This window comes from Mobula hypostoma, chromosome 15, assembly GCF_963921235.1.
Source record: "Mobula hypostoma chromosome 15, sMobHyp1.1, whole genome shotgun sequence".
Taxonomy (NCBI): Eukaryota; Metazoa; Chordata; class Chondrichthyes; order Myliobatiformes; family Myliobatidae; genus Mobula; species Mobula hypostoma.
Genome location: NC_086111.1, coordinates 67,693,589 through 67,709,458, shown reverse-complemented (window position 1 = coordinate 67,709,458; position 15,870 = coordinate 67,693,589). Strand labels below are relative to the sequence as shown.

The 15,870-nt window shown below is 43.6% G+C and overlaps 1 non-coding gene across 1 annotated transcript; it reads left to right on the top strand.

Annotated features, from left to right (window-relative positions):
- The first annotated feature begins 15,389 nt into the window (after positions 1 to 15,389).
- On the top strand, positions 15,390 to 15,463 carry trnan-guu (transfer RNA asparagine (anticodon GUU)). Its single transcript has one exon. It is a non-coding gene; the product is annotated as a tRNA-Asn (tRNA).
- The last annotated feature ends 407 nt before the right edge of the window (positions 15,464 to 15,870 follow it).

Sequence of the window (15,870 nt, the reverse complement as noted above, 5' to 3'; positions counted from 1 at the left end):
CAATACCAAAAAGCAAAGGGTCCATGGACCCCTGGTTGGGAAACCCAGTTCTAGCACCTCATTCCATATGCCCACCACATTCTGTGTGAAAAAGTCACCCCTCAGGCCCCCTTTGACCCTTCCCCTCTCACCAAAACCTGTACCACCTTAGTTTTAGACTTCCTTACCCTAAGATAATGGTGCCTACTCACCTTATCTGCGGCCCTCGAGATCCTACAAAGGTCGCCCCTCAGCCTCCTACACTCCGGGGAAAACAGTCCCAGCCTATCCAGTCTCTCCTTACACGTCAAATCGTCCAATATCAGCGACATCCCTTGTGAGTAAACAGGGCTCAATGGGCCAAATGGCCTAATTCTGCTCTTACGTCTCATGGTCTATTCTCCCCTGCACCCTTAGTTTACAGAATGGAAATAATTCTGCGGCTTAAAATAAGGAATGATCCAGAAAAAGTCAAAGTTAGGAAAAGGGAATAGATGAAGCAATTGTTGGTGCCGGAATGAGTGGCGACATTCCTGAGCTGTTGCAATACGTCCTTGGTTGTTAACAGAAATGATGCATTGCACTGTGTGTTTTGATGTAGATGTGATAAATAAATGAATCTGGAACTGATAGAGAGTATGAGAATCCGTAGCAGACGTGCACAGGTTTTCTGTAATGCAATACAGTGTCTTATTTTTTGAAAAGACATTTGCGTCTTTTTTTTTCACGTACTGCTTATCTCGTGGTAGATTTGCAGCATTTCACTGGAATCAGTGGCTGCCTTTTGGTTTTGGAGAGTTGCCCAGGCAGCATTGAAAAGTACCAGCCTTTCGACACTCCCATTAGTACATCCACAAAAGTACCCATCAGGATTAACCACATGGGAGTTAGTGAGTGGAGCTGGTTCTCAGATTCCATGTTGTTATTTATAATGTTGTTTCCAGGGATGAGGGAATCCCTGGAAAGGTCACCATGTAATATCCACCTCTCAATTGCCTGCTACAATTACTTGATTTGCAACGTTACTGAGAGCTCAGTTAAAGCCCATGCCATCGTTATGGTGTTGAGGCAAGACTTCAAGTCAAAGTGAAGTGATCTGATAACGCCAAGGAATTTAAAGTTACTGACCTTCTCCACCTCCGTTCCCCTTTATGAGGACTGGCTCATGGACCTCTGACTTCTTCCTCCTGTGGTCAATAATCAGCTCTTTGGTTTTGCTGATAAAAAAACAATCACTCCAGTCAAATATAAACCTGACGAAGGGTCTCAGCCCGAAACGTCGACTGTACCTCTTCCTAGAGATGCTGCCTGGCCTGCTGCGTTCACCAGCAACTTTGATGTGTGTTGTTAGTCAAATATAATGTTCAGAATCAGAATCAGGTTTAATATCACCAGCATATGCCATGAAATGTGCTGTTATGTGGCAGCAGTTCATTGCAATAATAATAACAAAATCTGTGAATTACAGTAAAAAAATATATATATCAAGTCAAGTCAAGTTTATTGTCATTTAACTATATTAGATTATGAGAACACTCAGTCCTCTTTTATTGCCATTTAGAAATGCATATATGCATTAAGAAATGATACAGTGTTTCTCCGGAGTGATATCACAGAAAACAGGACAGACCAAAGACTAACACTGACAGAACCACATTATTATAACATATAGTTACGGCAGTGCAAAGTAATACCATAATTTGAAGAAGAACAAACCATGGGCACTGTAAAAAAATAGTCTCAAAGTCCCCGAGTCGATCGACTCCCGAGTCCCCGCTAGCAGGCGGCAAAGGGGAGAAACTCCCTGCCATAAACCTCCAGGCACCGACAACTTGCCGATGCCTTGGAAGCAGCCAACACTGCGTCCATCCGTCCGAAAAACCTGGAGCTTCCGACCTGCCCCTCCGATACAGCCTCCCGAGCGCCAACCTCTGCCGAGCGCCTTCGACCTCTCCCCGGCCGCTGAAACACGCAAAGCTGAGGATTTCGGGACCTTCTGCTCCGGAGATTCCGGTTACCACACAGTAGCAGCGGCAGCGAAGCAGGAATTTCAGAAGTTTCTACAGATGTTCCTCCGTACTCTCACGTCCGTCTCCATCAAATCAGGATTGTGCACGGTCCCCTACTTGACAGATCACAGATATTCATCACCGAAGTGGCCGCGCGTGCTGCCGTCGCGCCGCCATCTTCTCCCCCCCCTCCCGGGAGGATATACTTGTATACCGCCAAACAAGACAACATTTCTCCAGACCAGGGTGTAAAGCACAGTAGTACACATAACACACAATAACTTGGGAAAGTAAGAATTAAGTTGACAAATAAATTATGCATAGATAAACAAAATAAAGTGCATAAATTAAATATCGTAGGGTACAGTACAAATTATCTGGTGACACTTCGAATGTGATGCAGCAAGGAGTTCAGAAGCCTGATGGCCTGAGAGAAAAAACTGTTTCCCATCCTGACCATTCTTGTCTTTATGCATCGGAGTTTCCTTCCTGATGGTAGAAAGTCAAAGAGGGTGCTGGATGGATGGGTGGGATCCTAAACAAAACTAAGTACCTGTGTATGCAGCACTCCCGATAAGTGTCCTCGATGGATGGTAGGGAGACCCCTATGACCCTTCGCCTGTTCTCACAGTCCTTTGTGTGTGTATATTTTATTAAATAAGCGGTGGAAAAAAGTAGTGAGTGAGTTTTCGTCCGTTCAATATGCATTCAGAAAGAGCTGTTCCTGAGTCGTTGAGTGTGCGTGTTCAGGCTCCTGTACTTCCTCCTTGATAGTAGCAATGAGAAATGGGCATGACCTGGGTGGTGGGAGACCTTAATGATGGATGCCGCCTTTTCGAGGCGTCGCCTTTTGAAGGTGTTGTCAATGCTGAGGATCGCTGCTTGAAGATGTCCTGGATTCTGGGGAGGTAAGTGGCCGTGATGGAGCAGACTGAGTTGACAGCTTCTCCTAAGGGGTTGTGTATTGGTCGGTCCTCTGGCGCCTGTAGAGGCCGATCTGGAATCCACATATCCTAGTTCAGTGTGTGCATGACTGAGTGGTGGCTGTGGTAAGTGACTGAGTCCTTTGGTTTTTCAGACTCTCCTTCCGAAGCTGCCGTTTGTTCCCTGTGTCGATCTCATGTAACGCAGCTCCATCTTGAACAGATTTCCTCCAGGTGTGTCTACTGAGTGCAACGCCTCCCCAGTTTTTAGATGTAATGTTGAATTTCTTCAGGCTGATTTTGATGTTGTCTTTGAAACATTTCCTTTGCTCACTGACCTCCCTTTATTGGGATCTGTTTGAGGAGAAGTGAGTTAGACCACTGGATGACCTTACCTATCCATCGGAGTCGGTGTTGCTTTATCGTGGTGGAGATGATGTTCACGTTGGCTTCTGATGTTAGTGTGTCTGTCCTTCCAGCTGATCCTCAAAATCTTTTGCATTTTTTGCTGATAATTTGATTGTATGACAGGTTTTCTTCCTGAAAGAAAGTACAATACAGATACAGAAATAAACCCTTTGTCCTTTGACCCTATACTGTTATTCAATAAAAACAGAACTGATCTTTGACCCATCCCCCAATTATACATATCTATCGATTTGCACTGTATCTAATAACCTATAGACTTTCACTTTGACTGTTTCTAATTATTGAACTCTGCCCTCTCAAATGCTGCAGAAGATCCACTACTTTGTAGAAGACTGCAGGTTTCTTAATGTACGAAGCAGTGGATACAACCCAGTCCATTACAGGTGAAACCCTCCACTAAACCCTCCCCTCTACTGAACGCATCTACAAGGAATGCTGGCACAAGAAGGCAGCATCCATTATCAAGGACCCCTGCCATCCAGGCTATGCATTCTTCTCACTGCTGCATTGGGAAGGAGGTACAGGAGCTTTAAGTCCTGCACCACCAGATGCAAGTACAGTTATTACCCCTCAACCATCAGGCTCCTGAACCAGAGGGGATAACTTCACTCACTCCAAACCTGAACTGATTCCACAAGCTATGGACTCACATTCAAGGACTCTACAACTTGTGTTCTCAATATTATTTAAAGTAAATATTTGTAAGTTCGAGGAATTGAGAGTTAGGAAACACAAGACGAGCGGACGCCATCCCAGATCAGCCATGATCTCAGGAATGAAAGGGTTAATGTGAGAGGAGCATTTGATAATCACCAGAGTTCAGAAGAATGCTGGGGGAGGGGGGAAGACCTATGAGATGCATCTTGTGATTGAGCCCACTAGGGAATCAGCTATTCTGCATTGGGTGCAGTGTATTGAATTAGATTTGATTAGTTATAGTCATAGTCATACTTTATTGATCCCTGGGGAAATTGGTTTTCATTACAATTGCACCATAAATAATTAAATAGTAATAAAACCATAAATAGTTAAATAGTAATATGTAAATTACGCCAGGAAATAAGTCCAGGACCAGCCTATTGGCTCATTGGCTATTAGGGAGCTTAAGATAAAGGAGCCCTTGGGAGACAGTAATCATAATATGATAGAATTCACCCTGCGATTTGAGAGGGAGAAGCTAAAGTCAAGTGTATCAGTATTACCACAGAGTAAAGGGAATTACAGAGGCATGAGAGAAGAGTTGGCCAAAATTGATTGGAAGGAATCACTAGCAAGGATGATGGCACAGCAGCAGTGGCTGGAGTTTTCTGGGAGCAATTCAGAAGGCACAGGATAGATACATCCCAAAGAAGAAGTATCTAAAGACAGGATGATACAACCATGGCTGACAAGGGAGGTCAAAGCCAACATAAAAGCCAAAGCATATGATTGAGAAAAAGTTAGTGAGAAGTTAGAGGATTAGGAAGCTTTTAAAAACCAACAGAAGACAGCTAAAAATAGCCACACTCACAACACGCCGGAGGAACTCGGCAGGTCAGGTAGCATCCATAGAAATGATCAGTCAGGACGAAGGAACGAAGGTTCCAGCCCAAAATGTTGACTGATCATTTCCACGGATGCTGCCCAACCTGCTGAGTTCCTCCAGCATGTTGTGAGTATTGCTTTGACCCCAGCATCTGCAGAGTATTTTGGGTTAACTAAAAATAGCCATGACATTGAGTGAGAGGTTGTTGTAGCATCACTCAGCCAGATTTTCAATCTCCATCTTATATGCTGATTCACCACCATTTTTGGTTCAAAAGATCCAAAGGCAGTTGCGTTGTCAACAAGGGATAAAAAAAAATCAGCCATGCAGTAAGGCATTCGATAAGGTTCCCCACGTAAGGCTCATTCAGAAAGTAAGGAGGCATGGGATCCAAGGTGACCTTGCTTTCTGGATCCAGAATTAGCTTGCCCACAGAAGGCAAAGGGTGGTTGTAGATGGTTTATATTCTGCAATGAGGTCAGTGACCTGTGGTGTTCTGCAGGGATCTGTTCTGTGACCCCTCCCCTTTGTGATTTTTATAAATGACCCGAATGAAGAAGTAGAAGGGTGGTTTTGTAAGTTTGCTGATGACACAAAAGTTGAGGGTGTTGTGGGTAGTCTAGAGGGTTGTCAGAGGCAACAGCAGGACATTCATAGGATGCAGAACTGGGCTGAGAAGTGGCAGATGGCGGTCAACTCAGATAAATGTGAAGTGGTTCATTTTGGAGGTCAAATTTGAAGACAGAATATAGTATTAATGGTAAAATTCTTGGCAGTGTGAACTTGGCCTTTTATTCTTGGAACGACGGAGGATGAGAGGTGACCTGATAGAGGTGTAGAAGATGATGAGATGAATTGATCGTGTGGATAGTCAGAGGCTTTTTCCCAGGGCTGAAATGGCTAACATGAGGGGCATAGTTTTAAGGTGCTTGGAAGAAGGTACAGAGGGGATATCAGAGGTAACCTTTTCACACAGAGAGTGGTGAGTGTCTGGAATGCCCTGCCAGCAACAGTGGTGGAGGCAGATACAATAGGGTCTTTTATGAGCCTCTTAGATAGATACATGGAACTTAAATAGAGGGCTATGCAGTAGGGTAATTCTAGGCAGTTTCTAGAGTAGGTTACATGGTTGGCACAACATTGTGGGCTGAAGGACCTGTAATGTGCTGTAGATTTCTACGTTCTATGTTCTATGATGCAATGGCAGAGGAAGCTCAGTGGCCAGAACTGCCGAACCGCAGAATCTGCTCCTGTGTCTTATTGAACAGTAGGGCTGGTTTGATGGGCTGAGTGGCCTACTCCTGCTCCTACTTTCTTTTATTATCTTGTTACGACCACATTTCTGTCAGGAGGAGTTTGCTGTGCATAAATGAATGGTAAGTAGGGAGTTCAACCTTATGGGAACATGGATCAGATTTAATGGAGAAACCGCTTACCAGTAGGGAGAATGGAAAAGACTCCAAAGTTTGTCTTGAGATCAGGGGGAAAAGTGTGGGCAATTAACTGGTTAAGTTTAGCACTGATACTGTACAGCAGAATCTTTCATCTCCTTTCCAATGCTATTTGCAGTAATAGAAAAAGCATTAAGTTGCCAACTGTAGTATCTGCGGCAGATCAGAAATCTGGATTTGTCCAAATACACTTTTAAGTTATAAAGACTGGATTCAAAATTAAATTTCTTTCTTTTTAAATCTTTTTATTGAATAAGTATACAAAAAGGTAAGCCATATAGGCACTAATACACTGTTAGAATATAATAAACTTACAGGAGATATTAATACAAAAAAAAGATACAAACAATATAATTTAAACATAACGTACCAAGGTAACATAATAGTATACTAATTTTTATATATATATCAATAGAGAAAAGGAAAAATAAAAACCCAAAAAAACCCACCGTGCAACTAACTAAAAGCAAAGCAAAGCAATGGGCTAACTTGAAACCAAACAGAGTTAAAAAACTTAAAATCACGTCCTCAATCCCGACCTCCATTAAAAACAGTAAAAAAAAAACAAGAAGGGTATATATTACATTAAATGAAAATATTGAATAAAAGATCTCCAGGTCTGTTCAAATTTAAATGAGGAATCATAAAGATTGCTTCTAATTTTACCCAAATTCAAGCATAATATCATCTGAGAAAACCAAAAAAAGGTAGTTGGAGCATTAGGCTCTTTCCAATGTTGTAAGATACATCTTTTCGCCATTAAAGTAAGAAATGCAATCATTCTACGGACTGAAGGAGAAAGATTACTGGAAATTTTAGGTAGTCCGAAGATAGCAGTAATAGGGTGAGGAGAGATATCTATATTCAATACCTTGGAGATAATATTAAAAATGTCTCTCCAAAAAGTTTCCAGAGTAGGACAAGACCAAAACATATGAGTTAAAGAGGCTATCTGCCCCGGACATCTATCACAAAAAGGATTAATATGAGAATAAAAGCGAGCTAATTTATCTTTGGACATATGTGCTCTATGAACAACTTTAAATTGAATTAGGGAATGTTTAACACAGATAGAGGAAGTATTGACTAATTGTAAAATCTGCCCCAGTCATCCACAGAAACGATAGACCCCAATTCCTGTTCCCAATCTACCCTAATCTTATCAAATGGAGCTTTCCTAAGTTTCATAATAATATTATAAATCATAGCCGATGCACCTTTCTGACATGGATTAAGGTTAATTATAGTATCAAAATTAAATTTCAACCCTTTTAAAAGAGCGAATGTTAATGTTTCTCATAAGCTTCAAGGCAAAGCGCCATCTGAGCAGTCACTTAACATGATTCTGAATTGTGTTCTGGGTTGAGGTAACTCATTTGATAGAGAAAAGGGAAACTGTCAAATGAACTGTAGGCAGGCATGGAAGGAAAAGGGGAAAGGGCCAGGAGATATGTACAGAATGGAGAACATAGTCATCAATAGGAAAAAAAGCTCTAGCCCCTATCCCCTTCTCTCGTCTTCCATTCCACATTCCGGCTCCTTTCTTATTCTTTATCTTCTCCTCGCCTACCCGCAACTTCCCACTGGTTTCCCTCCTCCTTCTCCTTCTCCCATGATCCACTCCCCTCTCCTATCAGATTCCTTCTTCTTCAGTCCTTTACATCTTGCACCTATCGCCTCCCAGCTTCTTGATTCATCAGCTCACCCCCATCACTTAGTTTCACCTATCACCTGCCAGCTTAAAATCCGGCTCCCCCGATGAAGTGTCACGGCTCGGAACGTCGATTGTTTATTCCCCTCCATACATGCTGCCTGACCTGCTGAGTTCCTTCAGCGTTTTGTGTGCGGCTCTGGATTTCCAGCATCTGCAGAATCTACTGTGTTTAAGAAAAGTATTGGTAACCAGAATGGTTACCGGAATCTCCAGAGCTGAAGGCCCTGAAATCCTCGGCTTTGCGTGTTTCAGCGGCCGGGGGGAGGTCGAAGGCGCTCAGCAGAGGATGGCGCTCGGGAGGCTGTATCAGAGGGGCTGCTCGGAAGCTCGGAGTTTTCTGACGGATGGACTCAGGGTCGGCTGTGGTCGGCTGCTTCCAAGGTATCGGCAAGTTGACGGTGCCTGGAGATTTATGGCAGGGAGTTTCTCCCTTTTGCCGCCTGCTATTGGGGACTCAGGACTTTGAGACTTTTTTTTTACTGTGCCTGTGGTCTGTTCTTTATCAAATTATGGTATTGCTTTGCACTGCTGTAACTATACGTTATAATTATGTGGTTCTGTCAGTGTTAGTCTTTGGTCTGTCTTGTTTTCTGTGATATCACTCCGGAGAAACATTGTATCATTTCTTAATGCATGTATGCATTTCTAAATGACAATAAAGGAGGACTGAGTGTTCTCATAATCTAATCTATTGGGTTATTCTTGTCACATGTGCTAAGATACAGTGAAAAGCTTGTTTTGCATATTGTTCATACAGATCAAATCATTACACAGTGCATTACATTCGCACAAGGTAAAACTATAACAATGCCGATTGTGAGAAGTGGTGGTGTACACTTTCCTTTCTGTTCACAACGTGTGTAGAATGTGCCCTGGACACTATGGGCATGCTATGTTGGTGCGGGGACGTGTGGTGGCACCTGCAGGGTGCCCCCAGCACATCCTTGGGTGTGTTGGTCGTCAACACAGATTATGCATCTCTCTGCATGTTTTGATGTACACGTGATAAATAAAGCTTAATCTTGAATCTTGTTAAGCTCATCAGGAAGGAATATGATGTTGTCAGCGATGCTGCTTCAGCTTGTAATCCATTATGGAATGTAAGCCCTGCCTCAACTGATGGCTGGACTGAGACTCGACTTTGGACTGGGGCTGTCTCTCTGTAGCATCTCTGATAACCTTATAGAATAGGGAAGAACCAGAGAGAGTCAGTAAAAACTATGGGAAGGGAACACACAGAAAAACTGAAGGATTAGTAAGATACCATCCTGAATAAATTCCTCTAAACCACATCCACCAACCTATGGTTACACTCTCTTCACCATAGTTGCTGTACAAAAAGATCACATGCCCAGCCGATTGGGATAACACATCCCAGATCCACACAGAAGAACAAACTGCCAGAGGAACTCAATGGGTCGGGCAGCACCTGTGGAGGGAGAGGAGCTGTTGACACTTCTGGTGGAAACCTGCATCAGGACTGCCAGATCCATGATCTCTACCCAGACGGATCCCCCAAGAGGAACACAACCTTGTCGCAGATTGCGTGCCTCAATGACCCAGAGAGCTTCGTTGGCTGGAGTCAGGGCTTTATGCTTTGGCTCTTGGTAGGGTCACCTTTGCCTAACAGGTCAAAGGGTAGGGTAAAAGTGGTCCACCACTCCTCCAGGGTCGGGGGGTTCAGCTCAGGGCTAGCAACCCTGACCAGTAAAACAAAATTGTTACAGAAACAGCAATGAACAATCCTTCTACATCTGAGTGCAAAGGTATTCCTGACTCTCCACCTGGAGCTTGCATGACTGCCTGCTTTGGAAACAGATAGGAAGTTACTGACATGACGAAGGAAGCTCTGAGCACCACCAGAAGATGGAGGACCTTCACTGCATGTGAAACGCTTACAGCACAACAGTAGTAAGTACCCAGAAGGACAAGTACAACAGGCGCATTGAAACATCGTTACCTACAATTCCCCATTCCATGGTTTGGAAGTATACAGCACTTCCATTTATTCAACTGCAGCAGGGTGTAAATCCTGTACAAGAGCATTGTGGGAATACCTTCGCAACGTCAACCGGAGTGGTGAAAGATAGCTCCTTCGCTGCCATCTTCTCGTGGGAATTAGGGATAGATATTAAGTGCTTGCCAACCTAATTACTTATCCATTAAAATGCCTTAATGTCAACTACATTAGTAACTAATATCGTGTAGAGATGGGGAAAGACAGAGGGAGAAATTGAGAGCTGGACTGAAGGGAGACAGAGTAGTGAAAGAGAAACCATATAAGAATATAGTTCCAATGTCTTCACTTAAGATATAAGGCTTTTGACCTTTTCGTTTGCTAAAAAAGTCAAATAAAGTTACATTCACTTTACTTATGTATCACGTTTATTTATTATCACTGGAATTTAGAAGAATGGGGAGGGGGGTATTCTCATTAAAACCTAACTACTGTTGAAAGGCCTAGATAGATTGCATGTGAAGATGTTTTCTATAGCATGGGAGTCTAGGACTAGAGGGCTAGATAAAGTGCGTGTGGAAAGGATGTTTTCTGTAGTATGGGAGTCTAGGACTTAGAGAGTTCAGCCTCTGAATCAAGGGCACCCATTTAGAATGAAGATGAAGAGGAATTTCTTTAGCCCGAGGGTGGTGAATCTTTGGAATTCCTTGCCACAGACGGCTGTAGAGGCCAAGTCATTCAGTGTATTTAAAGCGGAGCTTGGTAGTTTCTTGATAAGTCAGGGTGTGAACGGTTAAGGGGAGAAAGCAGGAGAGTAGGGTTGAGAGGGAAAATGGTTCAGCCACGATCAAATGCCAGACAAGCTCGATGGGCCAAATGGCCTAATTATGCTCCGATTTGTACATCAAAACATACAGCAGAATGTGTCATTTGTGTTAACAACCAACACAAGCTAAGAACGTGCTGGGGAGTGTGCCACACCAACTTTTTAATCAATATGTCTGCTGCCCTACGTGGGACAATAGATCACTAGACTTTCTGTATGTGAATGTAAAGGACACATACAGTGCCTGTGGCCTTCCCCCACAAGCCAGGTCTGATCACAACCTGGTCCTGCCAACAAGGACAAGGATTGTAAAGAGGTGGACTCAGGCACTGCAGGAATGCTTCTGTAAAACAGATTGGGATGTGTTATGTGAGCCACACAGGGAGGAACATTAACAAAATGACTGATTGTATCACAGACTACATCAAACTCTGTGAGACACCATCTTGCCAACCAGGACACTACACTGCTTCACCAACAACAAGCCCTGGATCACCAGTGACCTGAAAGGACTTTTGAATACGAGGAAGAAAGCCTTCAGGTCTGGAGATGGACAAGTACTGAGGCGGCTACAGAATGAACTGAGGGTAAAGCTGAGGGAGTGCAAAGAATCCTACAAGGGGAAGCTGGAGTACAAGCTCCAGCAAGATAGCATAAGGGGCATGTGGTCGGGCATGAAGCAGATCACTGGCTTCAAGGTTAGGGGTAGGAAGATCGAGAGCTGCCTGGATAGGGCCAATGAATTGAACTTGTTTTTCAACAGGTTCAGCATGGGACCTCCTGCTGTCCCCTCCCGCACTTGCCCAAATCACACACCCTCACTGCCTCCAGCCTTCTCCCTCCACCCCTCCCTCCCCTCTTGTGAGGTCTTCATAGTCATAGTCATAGTCATACTTTATTGATCCCGGGGGAAATTGATTTTCGTTACAGTTGCACCATAAATAATTAAATAGTAATAAAACCATAAATAGTTAAATAATAATATGTAAATTATGCTAGGAAGTAAGTCCAGGACCAGCCTATTGGCTCAGGGTGTCTGACCCTCCAAGGGAGGAGTTGTAAAGTTTGATGGCCACAGGCATGAATGACTTCCTATGACGCTCTGTGTTGCATCTTGGTGGAATGAGTCTCTGGCTGAATGTACTCCTGTACCCAACCAGTACATTATGTAGTGGACGGGAGACATTGTCCAAGATGGCATGTAACTTGGACAGCATCCTCTTTTCAGACACCACCGTCAGAGAGTCCAGTTCCATTCCCACAACATCACTGGCCTTCCGAATGAGTTTGTTGATTCTGTTGGTGTCTGCTACCCTCAGCCTGCTGCCCCAGCACACAACAGCAAACATGATAGCACTGGCCACCACAGACTCGTAGAACATCCTCAGCATTGTCCGGCAGATGTTAAAGGACCTCAGTCTCCTCAGGAAATAGAGACGGCTCTGACCCTTCTTGTAGACAGCCTCAGTGTTCTTTGACCAGTCCAGTTTATTGTCAATTCGTATCCTCAGGTATTTGTAATCCTCCACCATGTCCACACTGACCCCCTGGATGGAAACAGGGGTCACTGGTACCTTAGCTCTCCTCAGGTCTACCACCAGCTCTTTAGCCTTTTTCACATTAAGCTGCAGATAATTCTGCTCACACCATGTGACAAAGTTTCCTACCGTAGCCCTGCACTCAGCCTCATCTCCCTTGCTGATGCATCCAACTATGGCAGAGTCATCCGAAAACTTCTGAAGATGACAAGACTCTGTGCAGTAGTTGAAGTCCACGGTGTAACTGGTGAAGAGGAATGAAGACAAGACAGTCCCCTGTGGAGCCCCAGTGCTACTGATCACTCTGTCAGACAAACAGTGTTGCAAGCACACGTACTGTGGTCTGCCTTGTGTACCAAACCACCCAACTTTGGAGTGTCCTGCCTCCAAGGGGATGACCGCCCTCCCCTGCCTGACTGTGACTGCAGGTCAAGTTCAGAGACAGCTAGAGAGACCACATCATGGCAAGGCTGCTGGACTGGATGGTATGAGCCCCAGGGTGCTGAAGGCCTGTGTAAGTCAGCTCTCTGGTGTTTTGCAGCACCTTTACAATCTGAGTCTGAGTCAGGAAAGGATACCGGTGCTCTGGAAGACTTCCTGCTTGGTTCCTGTACCCAAGAAGGTGACTCCATCTAAATTTAATGACTACAGACCAATTGCCCTCACATCTCATGTGATGAACGTGCTGGAGAGGCTGGTCCTGACTTACCTTGGACCACAGGTGGAATCTTCATTGGACCCTCTACAGTTTGCCTACCAACCTCATGTGGGAGTGGATGATGCCATCATCTACGTATTGCAGAGAGCTCACTCCCACCGGGATGATACTGGTGGTATTGTGAGCATCATAATTTTTTATTTCTCTAGTGCATTCAATACAATCCAGCCTCTTCTTCTGAGCATGAAGCTGCAAACAATGGGCGTAGACAAATCCACTATCTCCTGGATTACTGACTACCTGACAGATAGACCCCAGTTTGTACAGCTGGGTAGTTCTCTGTCTGAGATGGTGGTGGTGTTACTGGAGCCCCACAAGGGACTGTCCTGTCTCTGTTTCTGTTCACACTGTACACCCCAGACTTTCAGTACAACTCTGAGTCTCATCACCTGCAGACATCTCTGATGACTCTGCGGAGCTTGGGTGTATCAGAGATGGGCAGGAGTCCGAGTACAAAGGACTGGCGGACAAGTTTGTGGAGTAGTGTGGGAGAAATCATCTGCTCCAGGTCAGGCAGCATCTACGGAAATGAATAAACAGTCGACGTTTCGGGCCGAGACCCTTCATCAGGACTGGAAAGGAAGGGGAAAAACGCCAGAATAGGGAGAGTGGAAATAGGATGGCTAAGGTGATAGGTGAAACCTGGTGGGTGGGAAAGGTAAAGCGCTGCAGAGGCAGGAATCGCGCAATTTATTCTCAGAATCAGAATCAGGTTTAATATAACCCGCATATATCGTGAAACAAACAAGAGAAAATCAACAGATGCTGTAAATCCGAGCAACACACACAAAAATGCTGGAGAAACCCTCCAACCAGGTCCTGCGGAAGGGTTTCAGCCCAAAACGTCGACTGTACTCTCTTCTATAAACGCTGCCTGGCCTGCTGAGTTCCTCCAGCACTTTGTGTGTGTCGTGAAATTTGTCTTTATGGCAGCAATACAATGCAATGCATAACAACACAGAAAAAAACCTCTAATTATAGCAAGTAAAATAGTTGAATTAAATAAGTAGTGCAAAAATAGAAATAAAAAAAAATAGGTAGCGTTCATGGCTTCAATGTCCATTTGGAAATCGGACGATAGAAGCGAAGAAGTTGTTCCTGAATCATTTGATGTGTGCCTTCCCTGATGGTAACAAGGAGAAGAGGGCATGTCCTAGGTGGTGGGGATCCTTTTGCGATGGATGGCACCTTTTGGGGGCATCGGTCCTTGAAGGTGTCCTAGATGCAGGTTAATTCTGTGGAATTCACCCCTCCTGACTCCAGGTGTCTCTTTTCTAAGTTTGTACATTTGTTTGATAATTGCACTGTAGCATCTACTGTGAAGATTGGAGTCGCCTGGAGAGAGGAGTTGGGCATTGAATTATTTGAAGCTGTCTGGGATAAGTGTTTGTCTATGATACAGGCTTGCTCTGTTAACAGCAGGCACCAACTGATCCAGTTTAAAGTTGTCCACCATCTCCATTACTCTAAACTTAGATCGCGCAGGATTTACCCTTCTGTCTCGCCAAGGGACGGAAGCCACGTTTTCACACACCTTTTGGTTTTGCCCATTACTGACTGGATTTTGGTCCAAAATATTCGACTGGTACTAAAAGGCCTATAAAAGATCCTTCCCCCTTGGAAGCTGGTCTCGCTATATTTTGCTGCTCGCAATCTACTATTTGTTTCTCTGCAGTCATACAACAGTCTCTGATGCTGGGGATGATTGTTGCCAAAAGACTTATCTTGAGGGAATGGAAATCGCCTTCTCCCCCTTCCTTTCGGAGATGGATAGCTGATATGATCTCAGTCACACAAATGGAGAAACTTAGGTTCTTGAGAACCAATACAATTAAAAAATTTTTGGCTATCTGGGATCCATTTCTTGCCTACCTGGACGAGGCCGGGGGCAGATGAGCAATTTCCCCCCAGCTGATTTCTCACAGCCCTCATTTGAGATTTAATGTTTAGTATTTTTGAGCACTTTGTACAATAGGCATCCCTCTAATGTTATGTCTTTTTTTTTTGCTTATTTCTTTTTTATACGTGCTGGTATTTTTTTTGTGGATTTCATTGTTTTTTTTGAAAATTTTGAAAATAAAGTATTTTTTTAAAAATTCAGTGGAATTCACTTTATAATATAAATTGCGTTTGGTGTTACTGAGTTTCCTACATTTATTATTTAAAGAGATGGATGTATTTCCAGCCAGAAAAAAGAAGTTTTAAAAAACAGGTGCTTATTAGTGGGTTGCCAAGTTGAAAAATATATACTGTATTTTACTGGCACATTGTGCTTGGCATCGTCTGCAACAAATAGATAGGCGGAAGAATTAGTTTACAGGTCTCTGTGGCGCAATCGGTTAGCGCGTTCGGCTGTTAACCGAAAGGTTGGTGGTTCGAGCCCACCCAGGGACGCAAATTTAATTTTACGCAGCCCTGTATTTGGAGTTATTTAGTAGATTAATTGTGCCTGTTCGTTTGTTTTGCTTAAAATTTGCGCCAAATACTTGACTTTAGTTTTAAGCATTTTGCTGTAGTCAAAGTAAAATAGGAAGCCCTGCTTTCGCTTCCCCAGGATCATTCAAAACCAAAATGCACATATGTGTATTTTAAAAAATATATACATATGCAACTTCTTTCACTTTTATGTCATAAATGCAAGAGGCTGTTTATTCCTCTCCATAGATGCTGATTGACCTGCTGAATCGCTCCAGCATATTGTGTGTTCTTATTTATCTTCATGCTTTTTTTCAAATCCAAAATATGTAAATATATTCCTTTGAAATATAATCATTTTCATTCTGGTCTTTACGATTGACAAT